The following is a 6966-nucleotide window of genomic DNA, read 5'->3' as shown; positions in this document are numbered from 1 at the left end:
CAGTTTTGAAGTACCTCTTTACTGTTTTCCATTATTTTATTTCAACATTTTGAATCTAAACCATCAATACACACAAAAAGACAAGGACATATATAGTTATTTATACGTTTTCTTATATTAAATTACACTACCAGTCAAAACATCATTGCAACAAGCATAATTTCTCCAGTCTTCAGTGTCACATGATTCTTCAGAAATCATTCTAATATACTGATTTGCTGCTCAAGAAACATTTATTATTATTATTATAATTATTATTTTGAAAACAGCTGAGTAGAATTTTTTTCAGGTTTCTTTGATGAATAGAACATTACATTAATCTAAAATATAAATCTTTTGTAACATTATAAATGTCATTTTCATCAATTTAAAGCATCTTTGCTAAATAAAAGTATTAATTTCTGTCATTTCATGTCATGTTAATCGAAGTTTGTTTTTTAAATCCTTCAAACGGTTATTAGCTCCTTTAAAAAAAAATGCAAAGGCAACATAACTTACTTTACTTTAGGAGAACATTGATCCTGGTCACTACACTTCTCTCTCCAGAAAAAAAAGACCAATGTGACCACACATGTGCTTCAGTTAAGAGTTTACAGTCAAAAGCCACTAAACTAAAGCATTTCTCAAGTTAATCAAATTTTAATTACTCCAAACGAACAATCACAATCACTGGTCACTGTATGTTTTCATTAACTTTTAGTCTCGAATTTAGTCGTAATACCACAAGAAAACATTATAAATGCAATTCACTGGCACTTTTAAGTCAAAAATGAACCCTACAATGGTTTTCTCTTTGTTTTATCAATAGAGAAGTGTGGTTTGATCTGCTGCTGGATATGTGTGTGTGTGTGTGTGTCAGCAGTTTAGTTTGATAAACTAGTGCACATGCGCATTAATAATGCATGCTCTCACTGCGTGATTTAACCTGTTAGAATAGCCCAATATTTAAGATGTGAAGGGAAAAGTCTGTTTGACTCTTCATATCTTTTATATTTTCTTCATATTACATAGTTAAGCAATGTCACATGAGCAAGAGCGCTGTTTTTTCACAAATATCAGCACGATTGCAAATGTCATATTGATTTCATACAACATTGAGTTAAGAGGTTTTTGTGCTATTTCAGAAAGAACTGTTCCGAACAAATCCACAGAATCAACTGATCTTTCGGTTGCAACACTTGGTAGTGAATAAAGCAGCGTTTTCGAAAGATTTTTTTGATTCAATGACTCTTTCGTTCCTGAGTTGGTTTAATCAATGACTTACTCATTAAAGTAAAGTTCAACCAAAAATTAACATTTGCTTTATTTATATTATTTTTGTTTAGAAGTTTTTAACTGTAAACTTTCACTTCTGTCCAAAATATGAGTAATAATAACATAATAACACTTCCTCCAGTGAAAAAGTTAATTTCCAGTTGACCTCTTTTAATTTTTAACTATTTCGGTTTGTAAACACTGCTTGATCTGTGCAGATTTCTCTCCTGATTCAGACCAAAACACTTTTTTACAGGAGGTAGAGTTTTTATGGATAATGGAAAAAACGTCTTAATGCTGGATGTGTTTCAGGTTTTGTCTTCTCCAGATGTTCACTGATGGACTGGAGTGCTGTGGATTATTGGGATGTTTTTATCAGACTCTCATTCTGACGGCACCCATTCACTGCAGGGCATCCATTGATGAGACACTGATGCAGTGCTACATTTCTACAAACCTGATGAAGAAACAAACTCATCCACATCTCAGACGACCTGAAGATGAGCACATTTTCAAATAATCGTCATTTTTAGCTGATCTGTTCCTTTAAGATGCAGCTTCTGTTTTTTTTTTTTTTTTTTTTTTTTTCTGGGCAAAGATGAATTTCATTGATACTGATTTCATTAGATTTTCGTCAGTCCTGAAGTGTTCTAATTGAATTTATTGATTAAATGTAAGAAATTGACTTTAAAGATGATGAATGGATATCTAATGTAACACTCCGGCTGTTAGTGTTCATGCCAGACAGTTTAAGATAAGCAAGATCTTGTTGATGGATGTGGGAGCGGAAACTGTGTCTGATAGATATCACAGTTCGGTCGTGTTTCAGAGTGTTTTCAGCCATTTTAAGCAGCACCACCGTGGCCTTTTCAGTGAACTGATGAAGACAATGTTTCTCAAATTAGTTTTGTTCTGGTTGAGTTTGTGGCGTCTGCTTGGTGAGTTTGAAATGTGTTTTTATGGCTTCATTTACTTTTGTTCTGGTACCATGTAAAATTACTGGTCAGAGAGGATTGACATTAACTGATATTATCATATGCTAATAAATGAGTGTTTTACTCAACATGTTGTACAGTTATAATAGATTGACTCAATTAAATATGAAGCTTAAGTTACTGTTCAAAGTCTTAAATGGTTGCACGTTTCATGACAAACTCTGTTCTTCAGGAGCGTTTGGTTATACATCACAGGCATCAGTGTCAGTGATTAAAGGAGAATCTGTCACTCTTCAAAATCCTGTAACTCAACTAAACCAGAATGATTGGATTCAGTGGTGGTTTGGGGAATATTTGATAGTTGATACCAATGCAACGACCGGCTGCAAGACAGTATATGATGATGCTCTTGACGGGAGATTCAGAGACCGACTGAAGCTGGACAATCAAACCGGATCTCTGACCATCACTAACATCTCAACTGAACACACTGGACGTTATAAACTACAGAACAGACCAATGAGCAAACTTTTCATTCTCAATCTCTACGGTGAGTTATATATTAGTTTCACTTGCTCATATTTTAAGGAGAAATTTAAAAGTGAAGCATTTACTTTAGTAAGCCATCATCTTTGACAAAACCTGTTTCTTTGTGATGCAGAAGAGATATCAGTGACAGAGGGAGATTCTGTCACTCTGAACAATCATTTTACTGAAACAAGTGACAGCGACATACTGTGGGAGTGTGAAACGGATAAGACTTCAATAGCTGAGATCACAAGAGCTGCAAGAAGATTCTCCACGTATCATGGTCCTGACGGGAGATTCAGAGACAGACTGAAGCTGGACAATCAAACCGGATCTCTGACCATCACTAACATCACAGCCGAACACGCTGGACGTTATAAACTAAAGCCAATAGGATTGAAACGGTTATTTAAAGCATTCCGAGTTTCTGTCTATGGTGAGTAGACAACATTTATCCTGTCCTTCAATGATTGTTTTATATATGATTATATATTTCTTGTGTTTTTCAGCTCGTCTGTCTTTACCTGTCATCAGCAGAAACTCTTCACAATGTTCTTCATCCTCCTCATCCTCAGAGCAGAATTGTTCATTGGTGTGTTCAGTGGTGAATGTGGGTCATGTGACTCTCTCCTGGTACAAAGGAAACAGTTTATTGTCCAGCATCAGTGTGTCTGATCTCAGCATCAGTCTCTCTCTACCTCTGGAGGTGGAATATCAGGATAAAAACAGCTACAGCTGTGTGCTCAACAATCCCATCAGCAACCAGACTCAACATCTGGACATCACTCAACTCTGTCACACATGTTCAGGTACAGCAGAGCTGACATTAGTTGATGTCGGCGCTGATATTAATGTTTATTGACTGATCTGATCTCAGTTTGGTGTTTTTATTCCTCAGACTCTGTCCACTGCTGTGGTTCTACTGAAGCTGTGATCCGATTGGTCCTCTCTGCTCTGGTGGGCGTGGCTACTGTCGTTATTCTGGTTTATGACATCATCAGATCCAGAACGTAATTGACAGGTACATTTACACACCAGGTATGTAATTGATGTCATTTTCCATATTACTGTTTTTTTTTTTATATATAATTTATTACTCCATTTATTTATAATAGTTATATATGTTCATTCGCTGGTGTTTGTTCATTTATAGGCGGCTCATTTCCACCCTAGAAGCTGATTTGAGAACAAACCATTACATATTATCTCATTTATGCTCAAAATTTGATGAAGATTATCAAAAATTGCTTTGCTCACGCTAGATTATTTGATATAACATGCGTTCATTGTTTATCTTTTTATCCAGTTTGAAAGTCTTATTTATCTGTATTTTCTTCAGATAAGGCACACAGATCTTGACTGCTGTATATTTGTCATCTGTATTTGCTTATGTTTATCAATAAAGTTATTTCACTCTCCGTGTTTTATTATGTTTATTATGTAGAGCGCCCCCTGGAGGAATACAAGTGAAGTATATTTTAATGAGTTCAGCAGAGTGCCACATATAAAGCTTTACATTGTTAAATGTAATTTGTAAATATTAACAGACTACTCTTCTCATAAACATTCTCTGTAGTAAAGAGTTAATGTCGTTCACTGAATGTATTGTGTCCAGCTTGGTTTGTGAGTCAAAGTCAAACAGCTTCGGCATTAGCGTCGTTTATTACATGATTGTGGTCAGTGTATGTGTCAGTAGGCTTAATTTCTCTCCTGCTTTTATGAACCGGACAAAACATCATCTAAAAATACCAGCGAACACTTTCTATACACAGTTAATAGCAGGTGATCTGTTCCTGATCCATAAAGCCAATAGAGAAAACAAGTCTGAGAAGAGTAACAATTGAGACATTTAATAAGAAATGAACAAACGAGCTGAAGACCAGAGCCAAACAACCGCTATAAGACACTTTTAACATATTTATTTCTCTTAAAAAATGACACCATTGATCTAAAGGAAGCTGTGCCTTGCTCTAGCTCAAAAAGAGCTGGACGGTCAACACATCTACCCTGAATAAATGTGCAGCTGTATGACGGTGGAGTTTCACATCACTTTACTACAGATCAGCTTCACATCATCTCAACGGTCTGAAGAGTTTGTCTTTTCATATTTGTGGACTGAAACCGTAGAAGATGTTATACAGATTTTGGTTCCGTTTGTATTTGAGGCGTCTGGTTGGTGAGTTTGAAATGTGTTAATGTCCTTAATGTAAAAACACTGAAGCTCAAATAGCAGCAGCTTTGGTTTCAGTCGTGACGTTGTAACAGTTTAACTCTCACATTTGTTCGCAGTAGTTCTTTTTGCATGTAATCCATCTTTTTCTTGTCATAAAAATTGGTGCAGCCATTGGTCCACTCCGTCCAGCTATTTTAAGCTGAACATAATAGTTTGTTTTGCTGCTTGATATTGAAAGTTGCTGTGTCTTATCATATTATTTTAATGTATTTTCTTAATTATGAACACACTGGTTTGTAGTATAAAGTTTTACTGTTTACTGCACGTTGTTATTCTCCTTGTTATTTACCTAAAGCGGTTATTGAACCGGAAGTCTCCCCCATAGGCTTACTTCCGCCTTGAAGAAAAAGGTGGATAGCTTTATCTATCATTAGGGGGCGCTCTGTATACTGAGTTATCTGAAGTCGAGGTGTTTTCAAAATGACCGCACAGATCCAGTTAATTAGTTAGGCCCGGTTCCCCGATAACGCTCACTCTTAGCGCGTGTGTTCCTCGAAGTGTCCCTTAGGAAGCTACTTAGCACGCTGCCTCTTACGTCCGACGTTACAAGAGCGCAGTCCGAAGTGAGGGTGCTGAATTAGTTGGCATCGATTGCTCATGAATCGATTTTCCACTTCACGCGATGGTGCAATACAGCGTTAAGAAAGACAACACGTTCTATGCAGATGAAACATTCCTTAAATTATTATAGTAACATTTATTTTAACATATTTTAAGTTATCAGTAGAATATAGACTATAAATATAATTATCCAATGGTCAGTAATATGTCCACACGATATGTTGTGACGGTTAGACGAACCGGGGATCCCTCGCTAATCATCCACCCTCCTTATCCCGTTGTGCCACTTGTGCCGCTTCTTGACCTGGGTTTAACGACTTCTAAAAATTATATAATACACTTTTATATTAATGGAAAGGTACTTCATAATCAGAATTGATTGGCAAGCAGCTGCAGTTACTTCTGTTTAATGCGGTATTGATTGCAATTGGTTTATATTTTAAATAAAAAGCAACCTATCTACAATGAACAGAGAGAGAGAGAGAGAGTTAGATACAGAATATGATGGGGAAGCAACGTAAAAAAAAGGGCACCAAGCCTCTCGTCAGAGGAACTTGAAGTTTTGCTGGACATTGCCACCAGGTCGGAGATCACAACCCTATGGTCCACTATAACCTGCACGTTTATGGCCGCGTCTCCCTTTCGCGATATGTACGCCTGATCAATCACTGATGGATTGGCGATAGTGATGAGTGTGCCATCCACCAGGATGTAATCTCTGGCATGGCGCAGAAGGGCGTTGGTGACAGTGTGGACGCACCTCCACACCGAGGTCTTGATTAGGCCCTAGCCCTCTCCCACGACCTCGATGAAGCTCTCTGTAGCAAAAAAAAAAAAAAAAAACGTAGCGCTGGCCTTCAGGGCTTACAGCAAAATTCCGCCGCGTTATCCTGGCAAGCGCAGGTCTGAGAAGGTCCAGCAGCTCCATAATGCTTAAGTTTTGCAGAATAAAAAAATTGACATGGACTAAGGCTCCGTCTTTGATTCAGTACAAGGACACGTTGGATCGCTGCTATGGTCCCTTACTGGACACAACCATGATTACCCATTTATAGATTTTTAGAGCCAAATTGTTTGCCAGATTTTAATTATCAAAAAATTGATTGCCAATTCACTTAAATCACATTACGAAAAAGCCTAGGCAAATTACCACCATATTAGTTCTGATACCACATAAAGTCAACTTCATAAATAGGCCTGTATCCATAATTTATTATGAGTCTTAAAAAATAACATAAAATCATTGTTGAGCCACAATATTGTCAACATACCATAGTTTGACTTGTACTGCGCTGCACTGATTTCTAAAGACTAGCGTCTTGAGCTCAAACAACGCTAAGAGAGAGCTTACGAATGGTCCGGACCAACCTTACGAAAGTGTGACTTACAGAAGATATACTTAGCGTACGAACGTGTCGGGAATCGTGCCACAAGGTTAAGAGAGAGGTTAAGGAA

The sequence above is a fragment of the Carassius auratus genome, chromosome 47, assembly GCF_003368295.1.
Source record: "Carassius auratus strain Wakin chromosome 47, ASM336829v1, whole genome shotgun sequence".
Taxonomy (NCBI): domain Eukaryota; kingdom Metazoa; phylum Chordata; class Actinopteri; order Cypriniformes; family Cyprinidae; genus Carassius; species Carassius auratus.
Note: the sequence above shows the minus strand (reverse complement) of the source record.